Raw genomic sequence first — 13,620 nt, 5'->3', positions numbered from 1 at the left:
TTACTATTTTTAGTTCATACTAAAGTGAACATTTTTTCAATTTTTAAGTAACTTTTAAAAGAAACAGATCTGAAAAATAATCTTTAGATCTTAACTGGGGAGGGAGCAGTATTTACTAGATGCACAAAAGTAAAATAATATTCATGTACTAAACACTCTGTGACACACTCTCATTTATTCTCCAAACTATCCATCAATGAAGAGGGTTGACAAGAAGGTTAAGCAATTTACACAAGGTCACACAGCTAGTAGTGGTGAAGACCAACTTTAAATTCAAGCTACTGTAATTCTCATACTTTTACCAATATATTATAAAGCCACAGCCTTTCTGTATTATACAGTAGAATCAGTATGTTACTGAAGTCATTTTTCCTCATCTTGGAACACTAATATTCAAGCAGCTTATCACTACCAACTCACAGGCATAACAATTTTAATGTGTCATTCCTGTATCTAACACAGTAGTCTCAGTCACACAAACCTAAGAGGGTGCAAGACAGGTGAAAACCATTGACAAGTGTAGTAAAAGGATGGAAAATACAAAATATTTTCACATGGAACATGTCCAACAACAACTTGTAGGATAAAATGTTACTTTGGTACTACATTTAAATTTGTTTTTGCGTTTTCTTTTTTCCCAGACAGGGTCTCATTACATACTTTAGGCTATAACCTTGAGCTCACTACGAATCTCAGGCTGGTCTCAAACTCACAGCAATCCTCCTGCCTCAGTCTCCCCAGTGCTGGAATTACAGGCATGCACTGCCACATCCCGCACTATATTTAATTTTAAAAACACATATAATTGTCCTCAAAACAAAAAAAAAACTCTGTAAGCATGGCATTTTCAATAATTACAACTGAAAAAAATAATCTCAAAACAGAAGAAATAAAGTTTTAGTAGTGGGAGTTTGAGTGATGTTAAGAGATCATAGTAACAGAAGGCAAAAAAATAGTTTGGGTAGTCGTGATAATGCACACTTGTAATGGGGAGGGGCGGGAAGAGAAGGGAAGGGAGAGAAAGAGGAAAAGGGACAGTACAAGTTAGTTAAAGGAGGGCAGCAAATACTCAAATTTTGAACAGCCTTAAATCTCAAGTGATAGCTGAACCTAGAAGGTAAATGTACAAGTAAATTTTGAATGAGAAAGTAAAATAACTAGAGATGTACACAATAAAAACACTGGAGAGAATAAAGGTGTAGTCTGATAGAAGGAAATTACTCTGTGAAAGAATGGTCCACTGAGTCAGGGAACTATGGCCCCGGGCCAAATCAGGCCTACTACTTGTTTGTTTTTATTACAACTTTATTGATATATAATTCATACAGCATACAATCCTCTATCTAAATTATACAACTCAATGGTTTTAGTACACTCACAGGATTGTACAACCATCCTACAATCAAAATTTAGAGTGTTTTCATCACCTACAAAAAGCAATCCACCAACCCCCTCAAGCCAGCGGTAGGTAACCACTAATCTACTTCCTTCACTCTATATACTTGCTTATTCTGGATATATTGAACATAAATGGAATTATACAATATGTGGTCCTTTGCAATTTACTTCTTTTACTCAGAATAATTTCAAGGTTAATTCATGTTTGTTGCAAGAATCAGTACATTTTTTTTACTCCTTGTAGAACATTTTACAGAATATTTTTATAGACTATTTCATTATGACTACAACACATTTTATCTATCCACTCATCAGTCAATAAACATTTGGGCTGTTCCATCTTTTGCACACTCTGAAAATGCTATTGTGAACACTCAAGTTGTTTGCTTCATTTCACACTTCATTTATTTTTGATGTATGTACCTGTAATGTTGGATTTTTATGTCTAACATTTAATGAAATGTTTTCTAAACAACTTTTTTTACATTCCCACCAGCAACGTATGAGGGCTCTGATTTCTTCACTTCTCTGCTAAAAGATCTTTTTTATTACAGACCCACATTAGGTGTGAAGTGGTCTATCACTGTGGTTTTGATATCCATTTCCCCGATGACTAATGATGCTAAGGTACTGTCAATGTGCCACTGATACCAAGTTATCTTTTTATTGTTGATGTAAGACTTTATAAGGAATATATAAAGTTTTCTGGGTAGAAGCCAGTTACCTATCTATATATCTCCACCACCTGTGTTTATAATTTAACTTTTATTGTAACAGTGATTCTCATTTATTTTATCAACTGGCTATAATAGCTATTTCACACTACAATGACAAAGAATCACTGCAAAAAACGATATGACCTGCAATGCCTAAAATATTTGCTATTGCTAAGTAAAATGAACAGCCCTCCTTTACTTCAAAGGGTTAGAGACACTATCCTTCCAGAGCAAAGTGAAATTCTGGTTATGGTAAACTAGGCAAAGAAAATATTTAAATGAAGAGTATGACTACATTAGGGGACAGCTACGCAAAGGTAAGGAAAAGTACAATATAAAATCAGACACTACACTTTCCACTGTTTATAATCTCATCAGTAATCTGTGACCTTTGTTCAGAGTATCAAATAAAATATTGTTAAGTTGTTTTAGTATTTAGAAGGTTACTCATCTAGTCTTTTTCTAGTATGAAAGAGCCACAGAGAATACAATGAAACCTATGAAAAAGACTGCTATGAGACTTGAAAAAAAAGTTTTCTTTCCTTAAAAAAAAGGATTTCTCAGTCTTCGTCCATCTGATGGTTTGGCAGCCCTCTCCTGGCATGTAGAGCTTTAAAAGTAAATGGGTTATGTCCTCAGTGAAGATGGTAAACTGCTAACAATCCCTGCAAATCTGTGGCACTGAGCTCATCTTGTAAAATAATGCGTTCCTTATGGTTTAAGCCATTTTGTTACTTTGTAGTCAAAAATACCCTATCACTTACTTTGATAACTAGTACATTACTGAGAGAAGGCTGCAGAGAAGTAAGAACTGATTATACTCCAAACCTGCCAAGAATATTACATAGCAGTTTTCAGGAGTTTGATTCTTTAAAAAAATGTAAGCAGCATATTGCAATTTGTCAAGCACTTTAATTCCCTAGCCTAATAATCACAAAAACTCTAAATCAAGCAGGCAGGCTTTCTGGTAATTGTAAAGATTTTTTTTTTAATTGTCAAAATACTCTTACATAGGCATTCCAATTTTATATTCTAAAAGATAAAAACTTTACTGAAGATAAAAAGATTATAGTATTCTTTTAGCATTTAAACAATTATTGACATTATATGACTCAATAAATAATGTAACTAAAATCAGTAATAAAATGTTTGAATTGCTACACATTAAGCTCAAACTGGGTGGAGAGTGGCCAGAAAGTGGGGGGGGGGGGCTGCTAACCTTATAATAGCCCTTCTGTATCACTTATTATTTATTGTACTATAGTTTTTTCCTCCATGCGGTTGACTCAATCTATGCTATGATATCTCTATGGCTGTTGTCTTTTTCTTTCATTTTTGTGTTTGACATTGTATTTAATACATGTAGTCAATGAACGTTCTATGCCTGGTAAGTGAAGAAAATCAAAGATTCAGAATTGTGTTCACCCTTTATTATCTGTTTTTAGAATCTAAAAAAAGTCTAGATAATTCAGTATAAACAAAAAATTCAGCAATTTTATATTTCAAGTTTGAAAAAGTTCACTTACTATTTACAAACAGAAAATAACACCTTGACACATTAACTCTCTACTCAGATATGTAAAAAAAGAAGTTCTATAGCTTTTAGACTAAAAAGCACTTTCCTCTGTGGCAGCTTTCCCACAGTACCTAACACTCTGGCTTTCAAAGAATTTCTTTACAGGACTTGAAAAAACCTCCCCAGTTCTACATGGTAATGCAACTTAGCTCCATTGCACCTCTTACATTACATGAAAATTACCACGAGAACTAGATTTACAGACATTACTCCTACCCAAAATGCTTCCTCTATTCTAGAGGAGCCCACAACTTGAAGGGAGGCAGGTAAACATACTATAATATGGCATGGACTACAGTGAAAATCACTTACGATTGTTTTACATCTAGATATTCTCCTTAAAGTCTCCTCTGCTCACGTGGGGCTTTTGAAGGGTGACTAGATTATGAACGCTTATAGTGGCTAAGTTTCTATCAGGCAGGGTGGAAGTGATGTGTCACAGGAGATAATCTTGGAAGGCCATCTTCCACCCAGGCTCCTCCCTTCTCTCTGCTTCCACCATGAGATGAGCAGCTTTCCTTTGCCCAGACTCTTCCACCATACCACTGTGCCTTGAAACCAGCTGACTATGGACTGAAAACTGTCCTATAAACTGTTCTATAAACTGTGGGCCCAAATAAACCTCTGTTTAAAGTTGAGGGTGTCCCGTATTTTGCTTGAACAAGGAAAACAACTAAGAAAAATTTTGGTACTACAACAATAGGGTCACTGCTATGAATGTACTGGACCACGTATATTAGAAACTTTTGGACTTCTGAAATGTGGTAAGAGTGCCAGGCATGGTGGGGCATGCCTGTAATCCCAGAACTTGGGAGGCTGAAGCAGGAGGATCACCATGAGTTCAAGACCAGCATGCAATACACATCAAGACCATGTCTCAAAAAAACAGAAAAAAGAAATAAAAAGAAAAAGGAAAAGGAAAAGGGAAGGGAAAGGGGAAGGACAGGAAATGTCGTAAGACTCTGGGAAGGTTTGGAGATGTCAGCCAAAGAAGCAGCCCTAGAATGCTGTAAATTTGAGTTTCATGACAGATTCTGGTTAAAGCTCAAAGACCAGAATGCTGATAGAAATGATGTTAAAGATCAGACTCAAAGATTCAACTGGGAACAAAAGACTCCATTGGTAACTGGACTCCAGACCATGTGTGTTGTGCTTTGTCAGGAAATTTGTCTACATTATGCTCACATCCTGAGACTTCAAGACTGAAATTAAGGATAGTGAACTACTTAATCTGACAGAGGTCAAGGCAGCTCAAGTTAATGTTGTGGCATGAATACTGATGGGGGATTTTAGCCAGGTTTATACTAAAAATCTGAAGCAAAAAGCCCACTTTAACACGTTCATGCCGGAGCTGTAATTCCTAAGTCTTGCTACCAGGTGTCCCTGATTTGAATTCAATCATTCCCCTCAGCTTGAGCCACAAGTGGTACACACATGATTGTCCCTTAGGGCAGTGTAATGGTTGATACACTGTGTCAAACTGAGAAGTTCACAGGCTTAACTAAGTGACTCAGCAGGGGGCCAGGGTCCTCACTTTGTAAACATCCTCATCTTGTGCAAGAGGACATAAAATGCGAGTGCTACAACCACCAGAGGGCAAGTAGCCTGCTTAGGATGAAAGGGAGGAAAAGTCTTGCTCTCCCCTTCTTTTGTTCTTGTTGCTTTTGTTCTCTTCTGCCATCCTCAACTGTTGCCCCTGTGCCATGCCACCTTGCCTTGGAGCTAGCTGATTAATGACTGAAACCTCCACAAACCGTGAGCTAAAATAAACCCTTCCTTCTTTAACTTTGGGTGCCCAGTATTTTGTCTCAGCAATGAGAGAAAACTAACCAAGACAGGTAGCTTGTACCACTTCTCAGGGATCTTTGATTGTAATAATGCAAACAAAGATGTTGATTTAGCACACCAGATGTCATCATATTGCAATTCCTTAAGAAAAACATTAAAATGGTATAAAAAACTGTAATAGAGCTAATTATAATAGAGCTGTGCTATAGCAGTTGTAAATGCATACTGTATATACCAGCAATGGGCTACTTGTAAGATTTCCATGTTAACATTTAGAAAATACATCACTGATAAACTATTCATGGACAGAAATAAATTTCCTTTAATGAAATAAATTTGTTGCTTATTGTAGTAATTTTACTATAATTGGTATGAATAGTATTAATATTTACATTGAAGCAGTAATTATTTAAATTCAAGCAACTACATTTGTACACTTTTTATTAATTTTATTAGTAAAAAGACTGATAAAAGTGATTAGTCCATTTTACCATAAATGGTACAAGACACCCTACAGGATAGTTATGCATGTACCACCAATGGTTCAAACTATATTAAAAGTTTCCTCTTTTGCCAGAAAAAAAGCAGCCACAAAAACAGAGCATAGGAGTGTTTGGGGACTAAATAGATTAGTGTTAAAAAGAAGCCAAGTACTTCTCATCATCACAAATAGGAAAGATGCTTCGAGGGCATGTGAAGTACCAAAAAGGCCCCACCCTTCATAGGCTTAAAATTAAAAGTCAAAAACTCAGTCCTAGTGCACAGTGCTCCAGAAAAGCAGGCAGTTTTTTCCCTAGGATTCAGTTCACAGCAGTGAGCCATCCAAGCACTCAGGGACCTCTGCAGTTGTGATACAAGACAGCTTGAGCTGACAGCAATTCTCCATCATCCACATGGTGCTGGTTTCACAGGCATGCAGAATTAAAAGTTGTGGGGTCAAGGAGGCTTCCATCCAGATCTCAGGAGCCCTTGGAGTGCACCCCGAGAGGGCAATGTGCAAAGCTGTGAGAATGAAAACAAAAGTGCAATGGTGACCCCAAAAAGCAGAAGCCGGAAACATGAAACCTCTGAGGGAAGCTGAAAGGAGTAAGCAAAGCCAGTCCAGTAGAGAAACCATGAGTACAACCACCAGCAATGCCACAGGGTTGGGGCCACCCAAGCCCTTTGGAGTTCGTATTTCACAGCTGCAACTGGTTCCATGTGCTGAACACAGAGGTACAGGACTTACCTTTTGCCATTGTCTGTTGGCAGTGTTTAATGTTTTTTCTTAACAGGGGCTCACAGCTAAGAGTTTTCTCTGATTATCAGGAACGACTTTGGACCTGGACTTTTCAGCAATGCTGGAACTGTTAGGTCTTTGGCAACTCTTAGAGATGTTTTAAATGCAATTTGCATAAAGAGATGTGCATCAGTCTTTTAGGAGCCAGGGAGAGAACGTTACAGTTTATATCTAGATGTTTCCCCCAAAGCCTCATGCTGTCACAGAGGAGTTTTGGGGGGTGACTGCTTTATGGTGGCTTATAGCCGACCTAATGTTAGATGGGGCATGGCCTGGAAGGATTTATCTCCTCCCTTGTTCTTTTGTTCCTGTCATGAGGAGAGCAGCTATTTCTCTGCCATGACTGTAGGCCATGCAGTCCTTCCCTGAAGCCAGCTGACTAGGGACTAAAATCTCTACAAACTGAGCCAAAATAAACCTCTCCTTTCATTTGCAGCTATCAGTAATGAAGAGAACACTGAAGACCCTTACATATGGCCACTAGCTGACTGAGGTACGTGGGTAATGATGTTAAATTTCCTTCTCAAAAGATAAACTCTGGTGGCAATACAGAAGAACAAAGAAGGAAGAAACTGGAAGCAAAATTCAAAAAAGCATTATGCAGGCTGTAGAAATAGTTCACATGTGAAGGAAATGTAACTGCAACAGCAGTCACAATGGGAAAAAAGCAGCAGTTAATTCAGAAGGCACTGGAGCAATCTAAATGAAAGGACATGTTCACCTATATGATGACATTTCCATTCTTGAAAAAGATTATGAATTCTTTTAAAAGCACATGTTAACAATAACAAGGCCAAATGAAATTAGACTTGTGTGGAGACACATCTATGGCACTCTGTCACCAGTGCTAACAAAAATACTAAAAATCCTAATAAAAGTATTAACAGTTCAACAATACCATATTCTTCTGTAGTTTGCTTTCAGTCTACTAGCGAATGGCTGCTACTTGATGGCACAAAGCACTAATATGTTGGAGATGTTATACACTTCTATTACTGTGTGAAATACAACTAATGACTACCTTACAACCTAGACAGGAAAGAAGGGAAGGAAAAAGTTATGATCATACCAAGTTTCTACTTAGGTGTGAACATTTCCACTTAGAAAAACTATGGAAGAACGGTTATGGAGTCTATGAATTATATTAGTCTTTATACTTTATGGGATTTTTTAAGTACAAAAGTGATATAATCATATTTAAGAGGCCCATGTACCAAACCCAGAAGAAGCTAGCAGCAAAGATTAAATATTGTCAGAAAGGTGGAATAACCCGTAAAAAAAAGTCACAGAAACCAAATGTGGAAAATTTTCCAAGAGGGTACAACAAGACAAAGTCAAGTAAGAAGAATGCAAAACCAACTATTAATGAGTACCTACTAGATTTTCATAAATTCTATGTTACCACAACAATGGGTGATGTTATTCCCATTTTATGTATTTAGTGAGTAAATCTAGAACTCATGTCATTAATTTAAGGTCACAAAATTAATAAATGGCACAACCAGAATCTAAATTCCTATCTTTCCCAACTCCAAATCTCATGCTAGTAATTCGGAGATTACTGCTTTTATAAATTTTATCAAAGTGCACATGCATAATTATTTCAGAGCTGCACTAACAGATTTCTGCAATGATGGAACTAACCCAATACTATAGTTTGAATATCCCTTCCAAAACTCATTTTGAAATTTTCACCATAACACTAAGAGGTGGGACAGTAAGAGATAATAGATAAGGTCTCTACCTTCATAAATAGATTAATATCATTTCTGTGAGGGCTCAGAAGAAAGAGACGTAGAGAAAAGCCTCAAACATTATAGAGATTAAATGGTCCTGACCAGAACGCTGATAAAAATAAGGAAGTAGGGGGTTGGGCGTGGTGGCACACACCTGTAATCCCAGCACTTGGGAGGCTGAGGCAGGAGGATCATCTGGAGTTTGAGACCAGCCTGAGCTACAAAGTGAGCTCAAGGCCAGCCTGAACTGCATAGTGAGACCCTGCCTCAAAAAGACCAAAAAAAAAAAGGAAGTAAAGACCATTCCAGTGAAAACTCAGATGGGAATGAAAAACAAGTTACTAGACCGGAAGGCCATTCTTATTACACAGTTGCAAACATATTCATGTCCTAGCACTTCATGGAATGCAGAACTGAGGATCTAGGAACTAGAGAACCTGGTGGGAGAAATATCTAAGCAGCACAGTTTGGAAGGGGAATGTCTACCCATGTCTGTCCCACTATTGCATTTTAAAAGCATGTAACTTGTTAAAGTCACAAGATCTGGATAGGAATTTGTGTTGGGATGAGTTGAACTCTGAGTCTCACTCATAACTGATTCAGATGAAGATTTTGGACTCTTAAATTGATGTTAAACAAGTTAAAACTTTTGGGACTATGAGGATGGAACAAATGTACTTTTTGTGTGAGAAGAATGGGGTACAGGGGGCAAGAGGGCAGAAGGTCCCCTCCAAAATGTTCTTTTGTCCTTTCTTTCAAAAATCATCTACTGCCTTCTATGTTTTATCAGCACCTTTTTTTATTTTACTTACTTCATGACATGTTCATTCTTCAACCACTGCTTAATATCAATTATTATATACAAAGTATTTGGAAAACTACCTTGAGACCTTTCTTATTTTCATCACCTAGGGCTGAACTGAACTTACTATTCTGTTCCCTTTTTTTTTTTTTTTTGTACTGGGAACTGAACTCAGGACTCGCACTTGCCAGGCAGACAGACGCTTGTGCCACTGAGCTACATCCCCGGCCCTGAACTTACTACTTTGAAGATTATCACTATTCTTCTAATGACTAAACTCCATCAGACCTTCTTGAAAAGCCTCATCATAACACTGCCTCCAGTTATTAACCTGACCCAAAACATTCTAAGAATACTTTTTATAATGGAATGTCTCAAGTCCTTTAAATTCACTGTCTAAAAGCCAACTCATCTTTTAATACTTTGTTCAGCTACTAATTCAGTCTTACTTCCCTACCTTTTAGTAATAATGCAGACTTATCTTTCTATCCAATCACTAGATTGTGTCACCCTTTATGACTACTGCCTCATACTCAACTTCTAAACCTTTTCAACTCTACACTTAAAATGTCTCCATCTCTATTCACTTTCAAATCTTTGTAACTTTATGCCTATAATATCTCAAAGCTGTATTTCCACCTACAATTTCCACTTCTTCCAAATCACCCAGAATCTTATTTCCAGATTAACCAACGGTTCCCAAATGAAAGTAAACTGAAGTCAGTTAAGGAAATTTACAACTTAAATTCCTTTCCACCCTAAACTCTTATATTACCTATAAAACAGATTTTTTCTTTACCTCTTTCCTCTTCACATTAAGAAATGAAAAAAAAAAAAAAAATCCCTCTTCTTGTTTAAGGAGAGTCATATTCTACTTCCTTAGAGACATCAGCCAATAATTCCATCCTTTTCTGAAAAGATTGAGAAGAATCTCTCAGTCTTCTTTTTCTGGCTTAGTCCTCTGACCTAAAATAAATCCTTCCTACACCTAAACTTTCTAGCTTTTTGTCTTCCTCCTACTGAAAGCTTTAAACAGTAGTCTACACTCCGTGTCTGTCCACGTATTTATTCCTCAAGTCAGGGAGCTTATGTCAAAGTCATAGAGCAATGAACTGAAAAAACCACTTAAGAGAAAAAAAGTAAATGTTGAGTCTAACAACTGTTTGTTAAAATTAACATCGTGATAGTGGGAAAGTGATAAACACTCACCTACACAAAAAGACCTGTAAAATCCAGACCTGCTTCATGCCCAGAGCTGTTCCAAGGTAGAGCCCAAAGTCCTGCCAGATGATACTAAAGCTGCCGGTCCAGGACCACGTTTTGAGAATCACATCTCCAATACACATCTCCTTTACCTTCCGGATTTCAAGCGTCTTCTAGATGCCTTCAACTCTCCCTTGTGGAACCCCAACCATCTTTTTAAACCGAGCACAGTTTTCCCTTCCTTAATAAAACTTCCTCTAATTCTCATCTTGCTCTTTCCTCGATTTCTATCAGGTTTTGAGTATATTATTCATATGAGATTCACCACATGCTAACTTCTTTCACAATAAGTGATATAAACCTTTAATTAGCCTTTAATTAGTTTAAAATCCTCAACAGCAAAGAGCACAATAACAAGCAAACATCAGACAAAAATTCACAAGTATCTGTTCATATGAATAAATCCTCGGTCTGACTTGCTTAATCCTCATAAACCCAATCACTCTCACTTCCTTATACTGCCTTGTTATCAATGATGAAGGTCTGCTTCTTCCATACTTCTGTTCCTCTCATTGCTGACTGACCCTACGCTTCTTTATCTGGTACCTTCAGCCAGTTTATTCTTCCCATCCAACAGAGGCCATAATAAGGGAAGAAACTGCCTCCTTATAACTGATGCAAATTTTAATTCTAAGGCCCTGAAGAGCGGATTGTTTTCTCTTTAAAAAAAAAAAAATCATAAACAGCAATAAATTAGTTCTAAATTCTAGTTACAGATAGTGGAGATAAAGGTAACTTTAATAGTTAAAAAGCACACAGACAAAAGGCTCTGTATACAATTCCAGGTTATCTTAACTATGTTCATATGAACACCTAAAACAGTGAATTTTTTTTTTTTTCTTTTTTGGTACCAGGAATCGGACTCAGGCCCTCCTGCTTGCCAGGGAGGCGCTGCATCCCTGAGCTACATTCCCAGCCTTGAATATCCAAAACAAAATCCATTATTTGCTATCCCAACAAAAGCAGATACAAACAACCTGGCTTGGAGAAAATCCTAGAAGCTCGGTATCAGAGATGTTTAAATACAGACCCCAAACATCCTCTTATTAACAGTTTAAAATTCAAATGACATAGGAAGGGGAAAAAATATTTAACTTTCAAGAAAAAAAAAGTTAATTGCTTTTAAGGCAGCAACTAAAATACCTGGTTAAAAGATTCAATTACATTTAAAAGTCCTCTTACTTTCTCCTTACTTCAATTAATCAGTGATAGAAACAGATTTATAAATTCTGTTACCAAAAATGCATGTCCAACGTAACCATTAAGAGTTATAAGAACTTTTCCAAAGGGAGTGAAAATTTTCAGAAATAGATGTTCGATTAATTATGAAAATTAACCAGATCATTCCAAAGTTTGGCTTATTTGAGTTAACTAGTATCCCACATGGCAAAATTCAGATATAGGTATGATCTTGAAATTTGCAGCAGACCAAAATAATCCTGAACTCGGGAAACCATTGATTCCCTAAATTATGCTAGCCCTGCAATGGTCCTGAAATGACGGGAAAGTAAAGAAGAGTGAATCAAAAAACTTACAAGGAAACTGGAGGGTAAGAGCAGGTGAATAACGACCTGAAGGAAAACTGCACATAAGGCACATCCTAAAATACTTTAAAAGATTAGGAAACACAGAGTACCAACAATATAAGAGATTTAAGAGCTAAGGGTTGGGGTGTTGGAACACATGCTCAGCATGCAAAGCCCCGGGTGCAACCCCCCCCCCCAAAATTTTTTTAAAAAACACCCAGCACCAAAAAATAAATATGCATAAAAATAAAAACATTATCTTGATGGTCCTAAGCCTCAAGTACAATACTCGTATACAAAGTTCTGTTAAAGTACTAATCTGTAATTCCCAACTTCAAAAGACTGTGCCAACGAAAAGACTGTACTGTGAATGCCTCTGCTTCTTCTAAACTGTTTTCAGTACAGTCTGGAAAAGCCTAAGTTTTGTCACTTTGGCTGGCCCAAGCTATCTGAACCGCCTCCAAAACTGACAGGGAAAAAACGTGCTCTACATAGCAAAATCACAAATCATTTATTAGTCTGCTCCTGTCCTGGTTTTTCAGCATGCCAGAAGCACACAATCATTTAAAAGATGACTTGCTTGAATATTCTAATTTCACGGTATTCCCTCACCAGCACCACCACAGTGATTTTCAACTGCAATCAACAGAATTCCTTCCTGTCTTCAATAAGCCACCACTATATCTGAAGTACTTCAATTCTACATAAACAGTGTAACACCGTACAATCAAAAGGTAAGAAACTAGCCAATATCAATTAAAAATTCTTTCACCACTGTTCAAAGACTGCACAAAGTGTAACAATCCAATCTCTCCTCCCAATAACTAACACATACAGAACTGTCCCTCCCATTTTTTCTACTATAATTCTCCATTACAAAGAGGAAAACTACACGGGCTAACCGGAGCAAGAGAACCGGTAAAGTAACAGGCTTAAAGGGCGTCGTTGATTTCTTGGCTACGGTGACAGGCAAGAGACACACCCCTAGCGTCGGTCTGAAACACTACAGCACGGAACTACCTAGGGATTAATGCGAGGGTAAGGAAAGACAAATTTAAATCGCCATGATTCAAAAACAACCACCCCCAGAGACAGACACGAGAAGGTAACAAAGAAAATAAGACATTCTGGGCAGTAGGGACGCGCTGAAAAATAAGCACCCCCATTTCCCTAAGACCAAGCTGGCCTGTTTTTATGAACACACACCTTGGCCCTTTCCGGTTCGCCGTGCAGAGCACAGCAGCGGCTGGAGAAAGCCCCTAAGGCTGCAAACGGCAGCCACACGAATACAGGAGAGGACAGAAGTAGGGGGCACCATTCCTGCCAAGACTCCCGGCAGGGAAACGGGGGATGAGGGGGAGCAGAGCAGCTCGGGGAGAAGCGGGTCTTACATAAAGCGCCATTTGCCACCTATTATCACTCCCCGGGATTCAGAACCCCTCCAACTTGGGGGACGGAGTCTGGGGGCGGGGGCCCACGTGCAGGAGGGTCGGGGGAGAAGCGGCGCCCGCGCCACGGTCAGCGCCGGGCGGACGG

The 13,620-nt window shown here is 38.0% G+C and overlaps 1 protein-coding gene across 1 annotated transcript in view; it reads right to left on the bottom strand.

Annotated features, from left to right (window-relative positions):
• Positions 1–13,620, bottom strand: part of Ppp3r1 (protein phosphatase 3, regulatory subunit B, alpha) — a 66,570-nt gene that overhangs the window by 48,600 nt on the left and 4,350 nt on the right. The window lies entirely within an intron of this gene.

Source organism: Chinchilla lanigera, unplaced genomic scaffold, assembly GCF_000276665.1.
Source record: "Chinchilla lanigera isolate Chin_1 unplaced genomic scaffold, ChiLan1.0 scaffold00023, whole genome shotgun sequence".
NCBI lineage: Eukaryota > Metazoa > Chordata > Mammalia > Rodentia > Chinchillidae > Chinchilla > Chinchilla lanigera.
Note: the sequence above shows the minus strand (reverse complement) of the source record. Positions and strands in the feature narration are given on the sequence as shown.